This window comes from Petaurus breviceps, unplaced genomic scaffold (genome assembly GCF_028583685.1).
Source record: "Petaurus breviceps papuanus isolate PSGF00001 unplaced genomic scaffold, PetGlider_PUasm1.0 91133, whole genome shotgun sequence".
In the NCBI taxonomy this organism is placed as follows: domain Eukaryota; kingdom Metazoa; phylum Chordata; class Mammalia; order Diprotodontia; family Petauridae; genus Petaurus; species Petaurus breviceps.
Genome location: NW_027187419.1, coordinates 3,897,920 through 3,920,628, shown reverse-complemented (window position 1 = coordinate 3,920,628; position 22,709 = coordinate 3,897,920). Strand labels below are relative to the sequence as shown.

The 22,709-nt window shown below is 38.4% G+C and overlaps 1 pseudogene; it reads left to right on the top strand.

Moving 5' to 3' along the window:
* LOC138154808 (NXPE family member 4-like) overlaps positions 1-15,931 on the top strand; it is a 362,284-nt pseudogene extending 346,353 nt beyond the window's left edge.
* The last annotated feature ends 6,778 nt before the right edge of the window (positions 15,932-22,709 follow it).

Below are 22,709 nucleotides of genomic sequence, written 5' to 3'. Positions count from 1 at the left end.
GGAGATGAACCTGACAAGGAGGTTAAGCAAATGAAGACCAAACAGGCACAAAAAAAGGATAGAGAAAGGACAATTTCCCTGTAATAAAAGACAATTTTCCTGGTTGGAATTAAAGATGACTATGGCAAGGCCAGAACAGAAAAGGGCACTTTTGATAGGGGAGTTGTTTTTTTTTCTGTCAGCTATCCCCTTCCTTCCCAAATTGCTCCATGGACATGTAGTCCATGGAAAGCAATAGCAGCCATAGAGTCTAATTATTTTTAAAAACAGGTAACCAGCCTCCTAAGGAGTGTATTAGGACTCCCAAAGCCTATCCTCTCCTTTCATCAAGGTACAGAGTGAAAGGTTTTTCTAGATTGGGTAAAGCTAATGCTTCAGTTGTGGTCAATTTAGTTTTCAAGTTCTCAAAAGCTTTAGCCTGGTCTAGGCCCCACTATAGAAGGAGTGAGTCTAGGTCTTGAGTAACAATTAATGGTTGCAGTTCCTTCCAGGAATATGGGGGAGAATATTGGGATCTAGGAATTGAACAAAGGCTGTAGTGGCAGAAGTAGCTCTCCCAGTAATTCTCTGATCCTAAACAATTGGCTCAACTATCTCCCACATTTCCGGGGAAACATGGGGAGATCTGGCAGGCTTAATTAGAGAAAATTGACTTCCTAATTTCAACATTAGGTCCCTTCCCAACAAAGGGACAGGATAAGAGGAGAGCATAAGGAAGGAGTATTCAAACAATAGATCGTCAAGTAGTCAGGGGATTGGGTATGTCTGGAGACAACCCTTAGTTTCCCCTTCAATGCCCCTGACCTGACAGCGGGAGGGGTGAGTAGGGTCAGAGCAACTGATCAAAACAGAGAACTTAGCCATAATAAAGTGAGTGACCTCACCTTCAGCCTCCATGCTTGCCTAGGGCTCAAGAAGAGGAATGGATAAAGTGGTAGCACTGCCAAGATCCAGGCTTCTCCATCACTCTGAGTCTTGTGGAGACTGGAGGACAAGGTACTGGCAGGTGGCTCTACCACTTTTCCAACCTCGGAGCATTCCTTCCTTCAATATCCCTCCTGGTCACATATGCATGGTCCAACTAATGTCGGTTCCTGGGGTTCCCTCGGGGGGAAGCACCCTGGAGGGGCAATCCTTGGACCAGTGATCCTCCTTGTGGCATTGAAAGCAGGTTTCCACATTGCCCAATGTGACTGGGCTTCCCCCAAGGGTGTGCCCTGGAGGGGCTTTTCCTGGCCTTGGCAGCAGCCAAGAATTGAGCATGTTCTCTCTCTCTCTCTTGTTCCTTCCCTTCATTCTTTCTCTTCTGCTGCAACTAGGTCTCCGTTGTTAAAGACTCCAAAGGCCATCTCCAGTAATTGGGCCTGAGATGTTTGAGGTCTCATTGCCAATTTCTGCAGTTTCCTTCTAATATCTGGGGCAGACTGATTAATGACATACATGTTAAGGATTGTTGCCCCTTCTGTAGTGTCAGAAACTAAATTTGTATATCTTTTAATAGCTTCTATCAGTAGGTCTTGAAAAAGGGCAGGAATTGGGGGTGGAGCCAAGATGGCGAAGTAGAAGCACAAACTTGGTGTGGGCTCTGGCTCACTCCACTTCCAATACATGTAAAAAAAAATGACTCCAAACAAACTTTAGAGCTACAGAACCCACAGAGACAGAGAGAAACAAATCTCCTGCTGAAGGCAGCCTGGCAGGCCGACAGGAAGAATCTATCATATGGAGCTGGGAGCCGAGCACAGTCCCTCAGGAGCCACACAGTTCTGGCCCCAGGGTGGCCTTGGGCCAGTGGCAGCCAGAGTAGACTTCAGGAGAGTGAATCAACAGCAGCAGTAGCAATTTCTAGACTTCTCAACCCATAAATGCCGAAGACAAAGTAAAGGGTCAATGTGGAACTCTGTTGGGACAGGTGGGGGGGGGGGCAGAAGAGCATGGTCCAGCCCCTGCCCCCAGGGTGAGAAGCAGTGGAGATGTGGTAGCTGTGCAGTCCTGCTGTGTGGCTGGCTCAGAAGCTCCTGGCCTGCAGATTGTAGGGGGACAAAGCAACCATTCAGAGGGTGATCACTTTTGCTTTAACCTGCTTGGATCTGGATCATGCTCTTGGGTGGTCCTGAGGTGTGTAGTCAGTGAGCCAGAGCTTGTGAGGGATGTAGGGAGGGCACCCTCCTAATAGTTCTGGCAGCTGCAAAAACCCCAGCAATTTGGGACAAAGCTCTCTCCATTCTGTAAGCAGATGTCTACCATGGCAAAGAGCTCAAAAGTCAAGTAATTGGCTGGCAATATGAGCAAGTAGAGGAAGCACAAACAGACCATAGAATCCTATTTTGGGTACAAAAAGGATGAAGGCATAGAGTGGAAGGAAGACAGCTAAGTCAGAACTCCTGTATCAAAAGCCTCCAAGAAAAATATGAATTGGTTACAGGCCAACAAAGGTTTTGAAAATCAAGTAAGAGAAGTGGAGGAAAAATTGGGAAGAGAAATGAGAATGATGTAAGAAAATCATGAAAAGTGAGTCAACAGCCTACTAAAGGAGACCCAAAAATACACTGAAGAAAATAACACCTTAAAAAATAGACTAACTCAAAAGGCAAAAGAGGCTAAAAAGCCAGTGAGGAGAAGAATGCCTTAAAAAGCCAAATTTGCCAGATGGAAAAGGAATTTCAAAAACTCACTGAAGAGAATAACTCCCTCAAAATTAGATTGGAGCAATTGGAAGCTAATGACTTTATGAGAAATCATGGTACTCTAAATAAGATCCAAACAAATGAAAAAATAGAAGCAATGTGAAATAGATCCAAGAGAGATAATTTAAAATTATTAGGCTACCTGAAAGCCATGATCAAAAAAAAAAGAGCCTAGATGCCATCTTTCAAGAAATTATCCAGCAAAATTGCCTTGATATTCTAGAACCAGAGGGCAAAAGAGAAATTGAAAGAATTCACCCACGGCCTCTTGAAAAAGATCCCCAAAAGAAAACTCCTAGGAATATTATAGCCAAATTCCAGAGTTACCAGGTCAAGGAGAAAATATTGCAAACAGTCAGGAAGAAACAATTTGAGTATTGTGGAAACACAATCAGGATAACACAGGACCTAGCAGCTTCTACATTAAGGGATCAAAGGGTTTGGCATATGATATTTTGGAGGTCAAAGGAGCTAGGAGTAAACCAAGAATCACCTAACCAGCAAAATTGAGTATAATGCTAAAAGGGAAAATATGGTAATTCAATGAAATAGAGGACTTTTAAGCATTCTTGATGAAAAAACCAGAGCTGAACAGAAAATTTGACTTTCAAATACAAGAAGCAAGAGAAGCATAAGAATGTAAACAGGAAAAAGAAATCATAAAGAACTTATTAAAGTTGAACTATTTACATTCCTACATGGAAAAATAAAAATTGAGACTCTTCTCAGTATGAGGATAGTTGAAGGGAATATATATGTATACATACATAAATATATATGTATAGGTATATGTGTGTATAAATATATATGTGTGTGCATATGTGTGTACATGTATACATAGAGAGAGGGCATGGGATGATTTGAATATGAAGGGATGATATATAAAAAATAAAATTAAGAAGTGAGAGAGCAATTAATTAGGAGAAGGAGAAAGGGAGTGATAGATTAGAGCAAATTATCTCATACAAAAGAGGCAAGAGAAAACTGTTACAATGGAATTGAAGAGCAGAAAGGTGAAAGGGAATGGGACAACCTTATTCTCATTGAATTTGGCTTAAGAAAGAAATAATATACACATTCAATTGTGTATCTTACCCTACAGGAAAATAGGGGGCAAGGGAATAAAAGGGGAGATGATAGAAGGGAGAGCAGATTGGAGAAGAGGGTAGTTAGAAGCAAACATTTTAGAAAAGGAATAGAGTCAAAGGGAAAAATTGAATAATTGGGGGGTGGGATAGGATGAAGGGAAATACAGTTAGTCTTCCACAGTATAACTACTACAGAAATGATTTGGGTAACTACACATGTACAACCCATATTGAATTGCTTATCTTTCCAATGGGGGTAGATGAAGAAGGAAGAAGGGGAAAAATCTGGAACTCAAATGCTTAAAAAACAAATGCTTAAAAAATGTGTTTTTCTACATGCAACTGGGAAATAAAATATACAGGCACTGGGGTATAGAAATCCATCTTGCCCTACTAGAAAGTTAGGGGGGGTGATGGGAGAGGATATAAGAGAGAATAGATTGGGGGAAGGGGTGTTCAGTAGGCTTGCTATTTTGGGGTGGGGAGTAGTGGAAAGACAAGGAAAAATTGTAACTCAAAATCTTGTGGAAATGAATGTTTAAAACTAAAAACAAACAAATAAATTTAAAAAAAAGAAAAGAGCAGGGTTTTCCTTTTCTCTCTGAGTTATTTCCCTAATTTTCTGAAAATTTACTTGCTTTTGCAGTTCTTAGGCCATATGAAAAAATCTGAAAGTACCATATAGCCTCTCAACATCCTTTTAATCATAGCCACCACAGCTAGCTAACAAAAGCCTGGCAGGGTGCTTTTAGGTTAAAAGTAAGGCATTTCTTTTTAATCTCAGAAAGTAAGGTAGAGCTCATGTTTGGTCTTAGAGAGTTATCTGACAATGATAATGAATTCCCAAGATTATCTATGGCTCAGCATGCAAATGAATTTAAGCCAAAGCAATCAATACTTCTAGATTGCTTTTGTTTCTTTGATATTTTTGGTACTATTGTTGAGGTTTAGGGGTTCTGGGACCCTGGTATATTTACATGCAGGTCCTGTCTGAATGGATCTAACCCAAGCCTTCTTTCAGTCAAAGACAAGATTTATGAGTACAGGGACTGAGGGTGGGTGTGATTCTAAAAATCCTTGCCTAGGTAGAGGAGACTAACTCTTTTTATAGGAAAAATTGCTGAATGAGGGTGACCAGTAGTCTGGGGAGACTAGGTGGTAACAGAGAAAGGCTCAGAATGCCAGGGAACTGGCCCATGTGTCCAAAGGAAAATGGAGTTTAGAAAGGACCTAGGGTGAGGATCTAGGGTGGGAAGTAGCAGGGGTGGGGAGTGAGGGAGTAAGGGGGGAAATCTGAAGGGAACAGACAATGGAGGGCTGGACTAGGTTAGAGAGAACAGAGAAGAATTGGGAGATTGGGTGGTAGGCTATAATGAAAAGATTACTAGGATGGGTCTTTGGGTGATGACTACAATGAAAGGATTGCTAGGTGGATGCCTCAGGTGAATGCCAGAGACTCAACCAAGTGGGAAAATTCAAAGAGAGTTCAGGGGAAAGTTGAAGGAGAGTTTCTGGAGCCCACAAACAAATGGGACCCAAATTCTTTTGGGGTAAGAGGCTAAGGGAAGGTCTCAAAAGCCTTGGCTTGGGCTGGTACCCAGTCACTATTATTGTTTTATTGACAGATCAAACAATGTCATTAAAAGGGAAATGCAAACCTGGGATGTGGTCCCCAGTCTCCACTGTCTATGTCTGGAATAATGCATGGAATCTGGTCTCCTGCAATTTGTCTTATTTCCACATTGAGACCCAAATGAATGTTTGTTTGAAGAGAAAGCTCATTTATATCCTGGGAGACTCCACAATCTGTCAGTGGATGGAATACTTCATAAAGAACATCAAAAGTGAGTTTTGATGTTGAGTTCATCCTCAAATTTCAGAATCTGCTCATTCAGGTTTCTATGGGAAGGGATATTGTCACATCCTGTATTTTTTCATATTCCTTAATTTCAAACCTTTAAACTTTTTATATAAGATGCAATTGCCATTCCTTTGCATTTATACATTTCACAGACTTAATGGGAACTGGTGAGAATAAACTGGTTCTTTTTCTTCTCAGATAGTTCTCACTTTATTATTCACTCAGTGGATGCATTCAAATTAAAATTCAGATAGGATGACCTATATATAATTAAACTAGAGGGGGAACATCAATAGGTTTCTGTTATACTTCCCTTTCTTCAGAGAGGTTCTGAGATTTATAAACAATATAGGAGAATGGTTCTCCATTATTTTAAGAAAAAATCTGGGAAAGAAAACCCCATCATCTCATTTGACAGTAAGTCCTACTGTGGAGTCACTATTTACTGAGACTATTCCCACTCAGTGTTCCCACAGCAGTTAGAGAAAGGACTAATTTAGTCCACTTCCAGTGGAGTGCTCTTTCCCTTATCTTAAGGATCCCCTTCCAATAGGTCAAGATTTGATGGTAAATATCCTAGGACAGTGTTGCCTAAAGGAAAGAACACTAGAGTCAGAGTCAGGAAGACAAGTTCAAATCCAACCTAAGATACTGACTAGACCCTGGGCAAGTCACTTAACTAGTTTTCTTTTCTGTAAAATGAAGGGATTGAACCCAATGACTCTAAGGTCTCTTTCCCCTCTAAATCCATGATGCTATCGTTCCTACCAAGATTCAATTATGTGACATGGGAGATGCTGGCAAAGGACTGCCCAGTATGATGTATACGCATCAAAGAAGGTGTTGTGCTCTATGAGCAAAACAGAATTGAAGTAGCTCAGTATGTGTGAAAATTTAGAAAATCCACCCCAAATGTTCACATAGACTATCTGTATCCAACCTGTGGTAGAGCATTCTGAGCTCATATCGGTCTGCTCAGCAACAGTTGGACACACTATAACTTGACTCTAATATAGTGATATCATTTTGACCCTCTTCTAGACTGAAGGACAATCAACTAACTAGATTGTAAGCTCCCTGAGGGCAGGGAATATTTTTTACCTCTTTTTGTATCAGCACTTAGCACAGTGTCTGACACACACTAGGTGCTTAATAAATCTTTATTGACTGGTTAACAGAGAATATTTGTGGTAGAATCATAGAATCTTCAACTTTCACAGTTGGGAGAGACTTTAGAATCCACCTACTCTGACCAATAATTGAATGAGGAGCCCCTTTATAATACCTGCGACATAGTTATCCAGTCTTTGCTTAAAAGACCCTCAGGAAAAGGAACTTATGACCTCCTCAGGCATGTCATTTCCCTTCCACCCATCCCTAACTGTTAAGAAGCTTATTTACGATAAGAAAAATCTTTCTATGTGATTTCTACACATTCAAAACAATCAATCAACAAATATTTACCAACTGTTTATTATGTTCTGGGCTTGTTGTTTGTCATTTCTTTTTTTTTTTTTAAGTTGAAATGTTATTTATTTATTTATTTTTAGTTTATAACATACAGTTCCAAAAGCTTTTGAGTTTCAAATTTTCTCCCTCCCTCCCCTACCCCTACTGAAGATGGCATGAAATCTGATAAAAAGCTCTACATATACATTCACATTAAACATATTTTCACATTAGTCATGTTGCAAAGAAGAATTATAAGCTAATGGAATAAACCACTAGAAAGAAGAAACAAAACAAAACAAAACAAAAAAGAAAAAGAGCAAATAGTATGGTTCCATCTGCATTCAGAATGTAATTCTTTCTCTGGCTATAGGAAGCATTTTCCATCATGAGCCTTTTGGAGTGGTCTTAGAACCTTGCATTGCTGAGAAGAGTGAGTTCCATCAAAGTTAGTCATCACACAATGTGACTGTAACGGTGTCTTCTAGTTCTGCTCCCCTCACTCAGTATCAGTTCATATAAATCTTACCAGGTTTTTCTGGAGTCCACCTACTCATCATTTCTTATGGCACACTAGTATTCCATTATATTCGTATACCATAACTTGTTTAGCCATTCCCAGTTGATGGGCATCCTCTCAATTTCCAGTTCTTTGACACCACAAAAAGAGCTGCTATAAATATTTTTGTACATGTGGGTTCTTTTCCCATTTGTATGATCTCTTTGGGATTCAGCCCTAGAAGTTATCCTTTATTTTCAAAGAAGACCATTGACATCATGGGTGATAACTTGCTCATGAATTGGATTTAAGCAAGGCAGAGGAGCACATTCATCAGCTTCACTCTCTCTCCCTGAATAATCTAAGTCCAGTAACAAAAGTTAAAACAGCTGGCGATGGCCTGGATGCAGTGAATAAACTTGGTGGCTTCAATATCTCACCAACCTCTATGCACTTCAACAGCTCCTGCTTCAGTTGCCTTTATGATAAGTGGAACAAATTGTTCTCATCTGTCCATTCTGCTTGGGGATGTCTTCACATGCTTGTGGTGGACATCCCCCATGTGCTGGGAACTGTGTTAAGCACTGGGGATATGTTCTATTAAATACAAACCGCAGGGATAGAGGGGTCCCTATCTAGAGAGGTATAGGTTTTCTTTATCACCTCTTGCTTTCTAGACTGAGTTCATGGGCTATGCTTACCTCATGGTAAATCTGGCTATTGACAAATTGAGTCCTTGTCTGGGAATCTGGCTTATGCCTTAATGAAAGAGACAACAAAAAAGCTTGCTGTGTAGGGGCAAACAAACCCAATTCTTTGAATACTCACTGGAAAAGATCATACTAGAAACAAGTAGAGAATAATGAATCAGTCACACTTTAATAAAGCAAAAAGAGTACAGAGATAGTCCCAGGATGGCATACAAAAAAAATGGGGTGGGAGAGGAAAGCAGAAAGTTCAGGAAAGAGATGGGGGAATGGGAGGGGCATATAGAGACAAGTAATTGTCAATCAGAGTTGGGAGCAGTCAGGCAATATGGATCAGTAGCAATTGGGCAAATGCTGGGGGGAAGGGTTTAGGGTCTGATCATAAGAACAGATTTATAAATTTTCAGTGTGAGAATTTACCCTTAAGAAGTTAGCACACACTACAAATCAGGGTTTTATTTCTTACTTTGTTGATTGTCTAGACTTAAGAATGTGATGGAAAAATTTTAATAATCCAGATTAAATTTACAAGTATGTCATGGGTATTTTTTTTTCCTGATAGCCATTTTGTTAAACATTTACCAGGGCACCAGTGGGTCCTGGATGACCTATGCAAAGGCAAGACATGGAATGTCTTACATAAAGAACAGAAAAAAAAGTCCACTTGGCTATGGATGTCAGAATATCGAAGGAGGAATAAGGTCCAATGGGTTTGGAAATAGAAGTTGGAACCAAATTATGAAAGGCTTTAATACCTAAACAGAGGAGCCTCATATTTTACCTTAAAGGTATTAGGGAGCTATAGGAGTTGAACAAGTCAGGGAGTGACATAATCAGATATGCATTTAAGGGAAATCACTTTGTCAACATTGTATAGGATGGACTGAAACAGGGAAACTAATTAGGTGGCTATTGCAATAATCTAGATAAGAGGTGAGGTTGGACTGAATTAAAGTAGTGTCTGTATGAGTAGAAAAGGTGTTTGATGTGAGATGTGAAGGACAAAATTGAAAGATCTGACAGCTGAGTGGATATTTAGAGGAAGGGAACATGAAGTCAAAAATAATATTGAGGTTATGAATCTAGGAAACAGGAAGAATGATGGTGCCTGGCAAAATAGAGAAGTTTACATGAGGGGAGTATATGGAGAAAAAGATAATGAGTTCTGTTTTTAACATGGTGATTTGGAGATGTTTCTGAGACAACCAGTTTGAAATGTCCAATCAGCAAGTAGAGATGTAAAACTGGAATTCAGGGAAAAACCTGGGAATAGATACATAGATATATAGATAGATACAGATCTCTCTCTCTCTCTCTGTCTCTCTCTCTCTCTGTCTCTCTCTCTCTCTCTCTCTCTCTCTGTCTCTCTCTCTCTTTTTCCCCCTTGCCCAGTGTAGCAGCAAGCACCCCAAGCGCGTCCTCAGGGTTTGCTGCCCATACAGGTTCTTGGATCTGCTTTGTTAAAGGAAAGCAACTCAAAATGGGTTAACAAGCTTACTTTAATCAGTCAGACATATATCGTTTACCTTGTTCAGGGGAAAAAGGTCAGCACCCCAAATTTCAAAATATACAGACAGAATTATCAAGACATTAACAGATCAAGTAGACAGCTTTCCAAACTGTCCAACCATTACATCCATACCCAGCCAACATCTGGGTTTCCACATCTGGGTTTTTCAAAGCCGGGGGACTCTCAACAACGGCTTCCCAGAATTCAGATCAAATCACAGAACACTTCTCAAAGTGAGTCCCAAAACAAAGCTACACATCAGGGCTTATATAGCCTTCTCCTGGCTCAGAGAATGTAACAACCTTATTGACTCACTGGCCAATCAAGAAGTATCTACTGAAAAACAAGCCTCCCTCCCCAGGCTTCAGGTGCATTTTAGCCTAGGGGCAGGGAAGATCTTCCAAATTTGCATTCCCATTACACCCAGTTTTTTTTTTCCCTGAGCTCCATTCCTACATCTCCAACTGCCTATTGGACATTTAAAACTAGTTGTCCCAGAGACGCCTCAAAATCATCATGTTCAAAATATGGTTATAGATATAGAACATAGAGATAGATAGATCTAGATATGTAAATATATCTACATCTATGTAGACAGACAGATAGATGGATAGATAGATAGATAAAGAGATAGATAGATAGATAGATAGATAGATAGATAGATAGATAGATAGATAGATAGATGGGGGAGTCATCCATATAGATGGTGTAATTAAGCCCATGGAAGTTGGTAAGGTCACCATTACACATTCCTTGTTCTCTTGTGGCTGTTCAGTTTAGTCATGTGACCTTGTGGATCATATCGTCCATTTGGTTTTCTTGGCAAGGATACTGGAGTGGTTTACCATTTCTTCTCCACTGCACTAAGGCAAACAGAGATTAAGTGACTTGCCCAGACTCACAGTATTAGTAAGTGTCAGAGGTCACATCTGAATTTAGGTCTTCCTGACTCCGCGCCCAGTGCTTGATCCACTGAGCCACCTAGCTGTCATTTAAGAAAATGCAAACTAAAAATAATTCTCCCAAAAGAAAGACATTCAAGTACTTGCAAATGCTTATCATATCAGTCCTAAGTTGTCTCTTCCTTGAGTTAACTATCCCATTTTCTTTCATTTTACTCTTATATTAGAATCATCCGGGGCCGTCTCCAGTTGTCCTGGTCTATATCTGACCACTGGATCCAAATGGCTCTGGAAGAGAAACTGGGGCTGGTAACTTTGCACAGCCCCCACCCCCCTCATTTAAATCCAATTCACTTGCAAGTAGTAGTATCACCTTCCTGATGCCACAGTCTTCTTTGAGAATGAAGGACAAACAACAACATATTAGAATCAACACCAGCAATCTCACCATCTTGGTAAGACACCTCTGGTAACAATCCATTTTCTCAAAATCCTTCCTAAAATGTGGTGCCTAGAAGAGAATGCAAATGATAAAGATGTTATCTGACCAGGGGAAAGTATGTTGAGACTATCACCTGTGCTTCACTTAAATACAAACTGAGACCCCATTGCCCGTTTTGGCTTCCATATCACATGACTGGATCAGAGTGAGCTTGTAGTCAGGTCTACAAAAACCTCAGACCTTTCATGCAGAAACCATTGCCTTTCCATGTCTTCCCAAGTCTGTCCTCATAAGATTAAATGGTTGGCGCTTGGTGTAGGATTTGATATTCATCCTAATTCAATTTCATCCTGTTATATTTGACGTACTTTCATATCCCGTCAAGGGTAAGATCTTTTTGGATCCTAAGTCTGTCTTTCAGTGTGTTAGCTGGTCCTAATACATTCATTTCATATGCTAATTCAATAAGTATGAAATCTTTGCCTTCATCTGAATCACTGACAAGTAGTATTGCATATAGGACAGTGTGCTTGACTTGAAGCAAAAGGGTGACATCCTGCCTCAGACACTTAATAGCTGTGTGATTCTGGACAATTTCCTTAACCTCTCTCAGCCTCAATTTTCTCATCTATAAAATTTGGATAATAATATCTGTAGCACTTAACTCACAGGGGTATTGGGAGGATCAAATGAGGTCATGTAAAAAAAGTGCTTTGACAACCTTAATATGTTATGTGAATGTCAGTTATTACTGTTATTAGCAGTAATAATAATAATAATAAAATCAAAGATTGCTCCCTGGGGCATTCCCCTAGAGACATTCTTCTATGCTGACATTGATCAGAACTGAATAGAGAAAAAGAATAGAAAAAAAAATCCTCCAGCTATTTATTTGAGCTCTTTACTTCCCAGAAGTGATGGGGAAAATAGATTCTCACTTTCTCACTGTTTTGGAAATATTATCAGAAACCTTCATTTCCCTAAAGTAGCGTATTTATATACATGATCATTTTAACAAAACTTTATGAAGATTCTGTCAGTACCACATTGATAAATATAGCTAAGCTCTTTCAAGATTAACCTGCTTGGAGAAAGCAAAAAAAGGACCAGGGAGAAGCCAGAATTAAAACAAATTCCAAATATTTGTTTTCTGTATGAATAAGATTAAGACTGTTCTTAAAACCACTATAATTTAAGAGGATTGGAGTGCTATATATTTTTCAGTTGAAAAAGCATTTTTTGAATATTGTCTTGGAGGCAGTCATTTGTAACTGTGTCCATGTTATTCATGACACATTTTTAAGGTGATCAATCTTTCATAACTTAAAGAGGTAGTTCTTATCTCTAAGACTACACATATTACCTCCCTACTCAAAGATCTGAGCTTCAGATCAATTATCTTCTCAATGGGTCGTCATTCACTTCAATTTGGCAAGAACATGTTGTTCAGTCATGTCCAACTCTTCATGACCCAATTTGGGATGTTCTTGGCAGAGATAATGAATGGTTTTGCCATTTTCTTCTCCAGCTCATTTTACAGATGAGAAAACTGAGGCAAACAACTATGTAATTTGCTCAGGATCACATAACTAGTAAGTATCTGAAGCCATATTTGAACTCAGGAAGATAAGTCTTTCTAACTCTAGGGCCAGCACTATATTCTATTGCACTATCTAGTTGCCCCTCAATAAGAATATACTGCACACTAATTACATGTTCAACCCCCCATGCTAGGCTGTGGGTATAAGCAATAAAAAGAAGTATAAGAACTGGATTCTATAAATTAATCAATCAGTCAAGGAATATTTATCAAACACCTGCCATTTACCTGGCATTATAGTAGGTGCTGGGGATCCTTTCGGAGTTCATGAGGTATTTAGATTATCTAGGAGAACTTGCATAAGGCAAACTCTCACATGGAGGTCAGAAGTGGTACAAGGATACTCTCAAGGTCTCTCTGAAGAACTTTACTATTGATTGGGAGAAACTGACATAGGACTGCCCAGCATGGAATGTCTGTCTCAAAGAAGGCGTTGTGCTCTATGAGCAAAGCAGAATTGCAGTAGCATAAAGAAAACACAAGATGCACAAATCTAGAGAAGTGTCCATCCCAAATGTCCAAAAGGACTAGTTGCGACTCATATTGTAGTCTTCTGAGCTCATGTTGGACTGATCAGCCACAGGCAAACACATTGCACTTTGACCCCAATATCATGATGTCATCGGCACTCTTTTAGGATGAAGGACAAACAACAGATAACATTTTTTTCAAAGTGAGAAGCAGTGTGTCATAATGGATAGAAAGTTGGCCTCAGAGTCAAGAAAACCTGAGTTTAAGTCCTATCTATGATACATAGTATGTGATCTTAAGTAAGTCACTTAAGCTCAATGCTTTAGGAATTTCTTTAAGACTATAATTTGTAAAAGAAGGTGAAAAACTGCATTAGTAGAGGATATTTCCTCACCAGGGAGTACTGTATATGAAAGGAATTATAGATCCAGTCCATATCCTCAGTTTCCATCCCTTTAGAATGTATGGGAGAGACAGCCAAAATGGTGGAGGAAAGGCAGCGACCTATCTGAGCTCTCATTCAGACTCCTCCAAATACCTTACAGTGGAGGGGAAAGGTGGGGAAGGAGGGGGAATGAGTGAACCTTACTCTCATCAGAATTGGCTCAAAGAGGGAATAACCACTTAATGGGGTGTAGACATCTATCTGCCCTACAAGAAAGTAGGAGGCAGGGAAGGGGATAAGAGAAGGGAAAGGGGTGATAGAAGCAAGGGCAGATTAGAGAAGGAGTAGTCAGAAGCAAAACAACTGAGGAGAGACAGGGTCAAAGGAGGGAGCGAATAGAATAAATAAGGTGGGGAAGATAGCCTGGAGGGAAATAGTTAGCAAAAGTAACTGTGAAAAATTTTTTTGAAGCATGTTTTCCCGATAAAGGCCTCATTTCTCAAACATAAAGAGAATTGAGTCAAATTTATAAAAATAAGAGTCATTCCAAAATGATAAATGATTAAAAGATATGATCAGTTTTCAGATAAAGTAATCAAAGCTGTCAATAGTCACATGGAAAAATATTCTATTGATTGGAGAAATGCAAATTAAAACAATTCTGAGGTACAACCTCATACCTATTAGACTGGCTAATAGGATAGAAAAGGTAAATGATAAATGTTGGAGGGGATGTGGGAAAAATGAGACATTAATGTGTTGTTGATGGAGTTGTAAACTGATTCAATCATTCTGTAAAGCAATTTGGAACTATACCCAAAGGGCTACAAAACCATGTATAAAACCCTTTGACCTAGCAATATCACTGCTAAGTCTGTATCCCAAAAGAGATAAAAAGCAAAAAGGAAAAAGACCTATATGTACAAAAATATTTATAGCTATACATTTCCGGGGCAAAGAATTAGAAATTGAGGGGATGCCCATCAATTGGAGAATGGCTGAACAAGTTGTAGTATGCGATTATAATGGAATGCTATTGTACTATAAGAAATGATGAGCAGGATGCTCTCAGAAAAACCTGTAAAGACTTATATGAGCTGATGCAAAGTGAAATGTGCTATGTACAAAGTAACAGCAATATTGTAAGATGGTCATAAGATGTGAATAATTTAGCTATTATCAGCAATACAAGGATCCAAGACAACTCTGACAGACTTATGATGAAAAATGCTCTCTATTCCCAGAGAAAGAACTGATTGTATCTGAATACAGATTGAAGCATACATTTTTTCTTTCTTTTTTTTTTGAGTTTTTTTGTCTACATTTTTTTTCACAATGTGACTATTATGAATATGTTTCGCATGACTACACATGTATAACCTATATTAATTACATACCTTCCCAATGACAGGGATGTGGAGGGAGGAAGAGAGAGAATTTGGCATTCAAAGTTTTAAAAATGAATGTTAGAAATATTTTTGCATGTAACTGGGGAAAAATAAAGACAAAATACAAAAAAGACGCACATCAATAAAACTTAAAAGAGAAAAAACAGCATAATTAATGACAAAATGTGTTAATCAATACATAGTTTGTGATTAAATACCTTTATATAACATTTTTCATTATGCATCACTTTTGTACAACTAGTCTCTCATTTGGTCCTCCATTTGGCTGACAACTTCAACTTAGAGTCAATTATATTCCCCTTTACCTTTATACTATGCTTTTGCTTAACCAATCTTTGTAACTTTTTTTTAAAATTCCAATTGTGATTTCTCTCTTTGTTATCAGCACTGAAGTCTGTTGATCTCCATGGATTTGGGAAACTCCATTGTCAACTTGTTGTGGACTTAGAAAGGAAGATCTACATTCAGTGGCAAAGACATGATTTCTCTTTGGTTGGCTCAAATAGTTATTCAGCAAAAGAGAATGAGTACCTGATCCATGCCATAGACAGAATAGCAGAGGACAGAAATACCATTATTGTCTTTTCTCTGGGTCAGCGCTTTAGGTTTTTCCCCACTGATATCTTCATCTGACAAGCTGTCAATGTCCATAGTGGCAATAAACATCTATTCCAGAGAAGTCCAGAGACAAGAGTGATCTTCAAGGGTGAAAATACCAGGGAAATTAATAATGATCCTGAGCGAGTTAGTGACTTTCATGCCTATATTCACTCTCTGGTTTTGAAAGATATCTTCCAGGATCTCAGCATGGTTGTCACTGATGCCTGGGACATGACCATTGCATATGGCACTAATAATGTCCACCCACCTGAATATGTGGTTGAGAATCAGATTAACATGTTCTTAAACTACATTTGCTAGAAAAAAACCCAGATCAAATCCCAGTTATCTATGAACAAATTATATCTACTGTTGTTTATCAATGTGATGTCAAACCAGCCAATATTTTATCAACTAAAAACTCATTTCCAATCAGTTAGGTAGAATTTAAAATAGGAAAAGAAAAATATTTAAAATAATGGACTTCCCTTAATACAGTCAAATTATTCCTTATGATTTTTCAAATTTTTATCCAGTGGCCATTACATTATAATTCTCACTAGATTATAAGCCTTAGGATCCTCTGATATCTCCTTTCTACCCTGATAGCTCCTAGTCATCCAGTAACTCAGCACTCAATTTGAGACAGGAGTATTCATCATATTCCCTAAACACTGAGATAGCTGGTTAGGACTCCATGTTGGAGTAAGCATAAAAGAATGCCTCTAAACAATATACTTTGCGGAAGGGATGGTGTCATTTTTTTAAACCTCTCTCAGTACCTCACACAGTACTCTGTACACAGTAGATTTTCAACTAATATTTTAATGAATGTCTGAGAAAAGTAGATTTTCCTGGATAGCCAACTTTGCCAACTTCTTGCTCAGATAATTCATTCTTTCTCCTTTGCAGTTGCCAATTTACTAGAAGCCAAAAAGTAACTGGGTCAAAATACACCAGTAACTCACCAGAAACATCCTGGAGTGATATGAATTTAAGTGCCCATGAAGAAGAAAGGTGAAATTTAGGATGTAGAGGCAAGAGAGTATTAAAAAGGGAAGAGGAGACGAAGAGCCTTAAATAGGAAAAAAAAAAGTTGGGATGAAGTGTTGAAAACATCTTATCTGATGTATTTTAAAGAAACTGAAAGCAGAAGAAAAGTAAGAGAAGAAGGGTATGAGGCTGATGAATGGACATGGGTAAAAGAATGAAGAGGAAGGCAGACGAAAAGGGCATACATGCAGAGTAGATGATGTTGTAGCACAGGTAGGCATGGCATGTGAATCCTAGGCAGCTAGGTGGAACAGTGGATAGATTACAGGAGTTGGAGTCAGGAATGCCTGAGTTCAAATCCTGTCTGAGACTTTCACTAGGGCTGTGACCTTGGGTAAGTCACTTAGCCTTTCTGTGCCTCAGTTTCCCCATCTGTAATATGGGAATATGGGGATGATAATAATAGAACCTACCTCACAGGATTGTTGTGAGTATCAAATGAGGTAACAGATGTAAAGTACTTTGCAAATTCTAAAGCACTGCATACATTCTAGTTATTATTACTCTTAAATATCTTTCTTCCCTCTGGGATGAGATTGACTCACTCACCCATTTGCACTGATGCTTTCAGGTGGGTATTTTTTCTTTTTTTTTCTTTTTAAAATTTTTGGAGGGCAATTGGGTTTAAGTGACTTGCCCAAGGTCACATGGCTAGTAAGTGTTAAGTGTCTGAGGCTGGATTTGAACTCAGGTTCTCCTGACTCCAGGGCTGGTGCTCTATTCACTGCACCACCTAGCCACCCCCTAGGTAGTTTTTTCAATGGAGGTGGGCACACTGCTGCAACTTACTGTCAAAGTTCTAAAGGAAGTCATGGTAGGAGAAATACACATCTGATACTTAATAGTTATTGAGCCCCCACTAAGAAAGACAGGATGACATCATTAACTCTTTTTTTTAAAGCAATTGGGGTTAAGGAACTTGCTCAAGGTTACACAGCCAGTTATTTCTGGGTGTGGTACTAAGTATCAGAGCCCGGATTCGATCCCAGGTCATCCCGACTCTGAGGTCAGTGCTTTTACTCACTGTGCCACCTGACCACCCCTTAAAATTTTTTTTTTTTTGCTTTTTGGAGGAGGGAAGGTGGGACAATTTGGGTTAAGCCCAAGTCCACATGGCTAGTTTTTTGTGTCAAGTGTCTGAAGCTACATTAGAACTCAGGTCCTCCTGGCTCCAGGGCCAGTGCTCTATTCACTGTGCCACCTAGCTGCCCCTAACACCATTAACTCTTAATCTTTTACTAAATCATTTACTAAACAGAGGGCAAAACAGGTATAATTCAAATGTATCATGCAAACAAGCCTGGAACATATTCTCCCACCAATGCACACAATGTATATGAGAGAAAATGGACACAAACTTGCAAAACCATAGCATGGAAGCACGTGAGTAGGGAACATATGTACCTAGAGCAACTCACACCTATGAATTGTGATGCTTGATGTCTCTGGTCTCCCTCAGAGATAGTCTGCACCAGAAGTCACTGAGAAGTCAAACTATTCATCTTTTGACTCTCTCCATTCTCCTGAGGGATGAAGTGTTTTTGCTGTTCGGATGCTACCTACATGCAGGTTGCCCCTTTTCTGGGTCTATCACTTTCTACTGGGCAGGACTGCTTGAATAATGTGTCTAGGCTCCTCCTCTTCTGTGCTACCAATAGAAGTGTTAAGCTCATTCAAAACTTAACTCTAAACCTAGAACTGAAGAGCTTTTTGAGCTCTACTCCTTTGACTGGGCGCATGAGGTAGCATTATGCATTTCCAACATAAAGCTAAAACCCTAAGCCTAGGAACTTCAGAGCTTTTTAAAAGTCTACTCCTTTAACTAATATCTGAGATAGCATTATACTCATTTGGGGAAAGCATTTCCTTTAAGCCTAGAATATGCAGAGGTTTTCCAGATCTATTTCCTTGGTTGGGTTTCTACCTCTCAGGTAGTAGATAGCAGTGCAGAGAAATGTCAAATATTAAGTTCCTTCTCAGTCAGTTCTTATAAGCAGCAAAGCTTTTCCTCCAGTCAGTTATCCTAAAAAAACAAATGGCAATACATTGAAGTCTGGAGTCTTCCAGGTATGTACTTATAAAGTTGCTTCTTGGAACCAGCTATGAAGATTCTCTTCATATCCACTTTAGATGTCTGATTTTGACCAATTTACACTCTAAAGTAGGGTCTCTTGTGGGAAAAGACTCACCTCTATCGTATGGTAAGAAGCCAAAATTCACATTTCAGTCAGCCAAGCAACACATAGGAAATATATGTTTGTCTTGTATTCACCAAATAATTCTAGGTAGCAGGGTTTCCCAGTTTTTAGTCTAAAAGTTCTTATTTCAGTCATATGTAAATTAGATGTTGGGAAACAGGATACTTCAACCATTTTTTTCCAACTGAGTATCTCCTTTGTTTCTACAAGGGTGTGGATGCTTTTTCAGTGTTGCTCACATGAATAACTTTGTTTTTACTAATTTTAATCAAGAAAATTTACTCAGAAAGGGTATCACCTGAACTCTGATTTCATGACCCTATGAAAAGGGTTTATAGGGAACGGAGAAATTTATAAATTAAAGAATGATTATATTTGTCACTGCTCCAATTGCTCTAAGTCTAGAAATTGAACTAATAATAGCTGGTGTAATGTATAGCTGGTATAATATAGCATGTAGTGCAATATATAGCTGGTATAATAATAGCTGCACCAACAGAGATTTTAAGTCCCTTGCCCACTTCTTGCCTCAAAGTTGGTAGTTGGGTCAGGAGAAGGAAAGATGTAAGAACTCCACAGAAACCCTAAACCTTTTATTTCAGCCAATTTCTTCAATCTTCTCTACTATCAAACCATTAGATAGAATGTTATTATGAAGTTATTAACACATAGCAAAAAGGATTATGGTTGGAGTTTCTCCTTTTTGTCTTTCCAAACACAGAAATATGAAGAACTATTTATCTGTATCCTGAACATATCCAAATATGCTCCTCTAATTATAATTTGAGTGCTAAGTCGTGTGTCAAAAATAAACTACCCAAGCTTGAAAAAAAATTACTCTAGGATCATAATTTTGACCTGAAAGATTCCATAAGGTTTACCTACTATATACTCCGTATTTAACTGATGAAGAAACAGAAAGTTAAAAAGTCACATGGATCATAAGGAAGAGCTAACATTCAAACCTAGATCCTCTGACCCTAAATCCAACGAACTTGTCAAAATGGATAACCCTATTAGGTATTTACCATATGTAAGGTATTGATACTAAGCACTGAAGGTCGAAGGACGATAAGGAACACCAGTGATGACCAAAAATCTTCAATAGCTTTTGAAAGTAATAGGTTTCTGCTATTACTTTATCCCTCCATTTTTGGTCCTAATTTCATCCTTTGTGGACTTGTGAAAATATATCTCATCCCTATGAAGCATGAAAGCATGTGATGCTGGAGAAAACTTTCTCAGTATAATTCCCAAACCCTACAAGGAAGCAAGGCAGTGCAGTGAATAAAGCGTGCAGCCTGGAATCAGGAAGACTTGGGGTCAGATTTGGCCTCAGACACACTTACTAGCTTTATCACCCTAGGTAAGCCAATTAATTTATATTTGCCTCAGTTTTGTCAAGTGTAAAATAGGAGTAATAAATAGCACCTACCTTGCAGGGTCTCTGTGAGGATAAAATAAAATTATATTTGAACAGCACTTAACATAGTACAAAGTAATTATTCCTTCCCCTCCCCCACAACTTCAAGTTAACAAGCAATGCACCAGATTAAAATTCACATAATGTGTCATTAAATATATAATTATATTTATATATCATATATAATTCATATATTACATATAATTAAATATGTGACATGTCATTAAAATTGTCACACAAAAAGTGAGAAATATCATCATGCTTTTTTTTCCCAATTCAATAAGCATTTATTAAGTACCTACTCTGTGTCAGTATGAGCAACTAAGTGGAACAGTAGATTGAGTGACAGGCCTGGAGTCAGAAAGATTCTTCTTCCTGGTTTCTAATCTGACCTCATACACTTACTCACTATGTGACCCCAGCAGAGTTTGTTTTTTGGTCTTCATTAATTTGTTTACTTTTAGTTTACAAGATTCATTACCACAATTCCTTGAGTTTCAAAATTTCTCTCCCTCCCCGCCCCCTCAGGTGGCATACAATCAAGTATAGTATCTGCAAATACTTTCACATTAGGCATTAGTCAGGTTATAAAGAAGGATTGTCTCACATGGAATGAATAATGGGAAAGAGGAAACAAAACCAAACAAGAAAAAGAAAAAGGGCAGGTAGTTTGCTTTAATCTGAGTTCAATCTCAGTTCTTTCTCTGGATGTAAACATCTCTCTCCATCATGAGTCTTTTGGGGTTGACTTATGTCTCTGGATTGCTGAGAAGAGTTTAATTTATCAAAATTGGTTGTCACACATACGTTGTCTGTAATTGTGTACAAATTCCTCCTGACTCTATTCTTCTCACTCAGAATCAGTTTGTATAAGCCTCTCCAGGTAAATATGAAGTCGATCTGCTCCTCGTTTCTTATTGTACAATAGTATTCCATAACATGCATATACCACAACTTGTTCAGCCATTCCCCACTTGATGAGCACACCCTTAATTTCCACTTCTTTGCTATATCATCATGCTTTTAAAGCACACTGAAATAATATTGAAGGTCTCAGTGAAGAACCCCAGACTGCTTTCTGCCCTTTGCCACCAACCTAACAGGCTTCTATGTTGTGCTTTGGCTGTGGTAGTTTCTACCACTTTCCTCTAGGTATTAACTTAGTCTGACCACCCCATACTCATCCCTAAATATGGGTGGAGTAATGAGTTATTCTAGCCCCATTACTAGAAAGGTATATAATAGGGGTAGAAAACCAGTAGTATAGAGCCAAACTTCCATGCTGAGAGAAGGTGTGAAGTATGAACCATGATGCAGTGGTTCCCTTTTCCAAGAGTTTTCACATATTGAGGAACAAGCCAGATACTTCCACCCTTTCATGTAGAGGATCTTTGAAGTTGTCTAATTTTTTGTGTCTACTTAGGATTAAATGCCCCACCATACATTGAGGAAAGACCAAGTTTTGTGAAAGCCTGTTGCAAGGCTACCTGATCAAGAAAAAAGGGGGCAGAGGGCTGTAGAACCATCCATCTAGTGTCTGAGCAGAAAAATCAGCAGTAACATATATAAAGAAAAAACAAAAAATAGGTACATTAGGAAAAGTCACAACACAATGTAGAAATCGTGCTCTGATAAACTGTGATATAAAAATCCTACCCCCAAAAAAAGAGAAAGAAAGAAAGTTAGGAGACAAATTCTGAGGTCCTCCTCAAATCATGGAAAAACAAGAATCTCTGGAATGATTCAAAATAGAAATCAAATTTTGAAAAGAAAATTAAGACTGAAATTAAGGTAGAAATCAGAACTCTCAAAAAATAAATCAGTAAGTCAAATTATAGAATAGTCAGTTCAAAATACAGAAAGTATACCAATAATAGCTGACAGTTCTATAATACTTTAAGGTTTGCAAATTGCTTCATACATATTATTTCATTTAATCCTCACAACAATCCTATGAAGTAGGTACTATTATTCTCTTCATTTTTACAGATGACTAAACCAAGGACTTGAGATATTGACAAAAGAGAATGGCAGTTTTATAACTAGAAAATACAGATGTGGAAGAACTTTTGGCAAAAGGAAATCAAAGGAAAACTACATCCTAATTACTTTATAGATTTAGTGCATGCCAATATAAATTACTGTATTAAACTGGACACAAAATAAAAAAAATCTCTAAGAAATCTCAATGGAACCAAGAAAAAAAAGTAGGAATGAAGGAAACATACTATCTCTTGTTCTCAAATTACACATAATTCAATCATCAGAACCATTTAGTATTATTTTTTTAAGATAAAAAATATTGATCAGTAAAATAGATTGTCAGCACAACCCAGAAGCAATTAAACATAGAAGTCTAGGTTTTGCTAAATCCAAAAACATGAGTGTTGGGTGAAAATGACATCTATTCAATGAAAATGGCAAG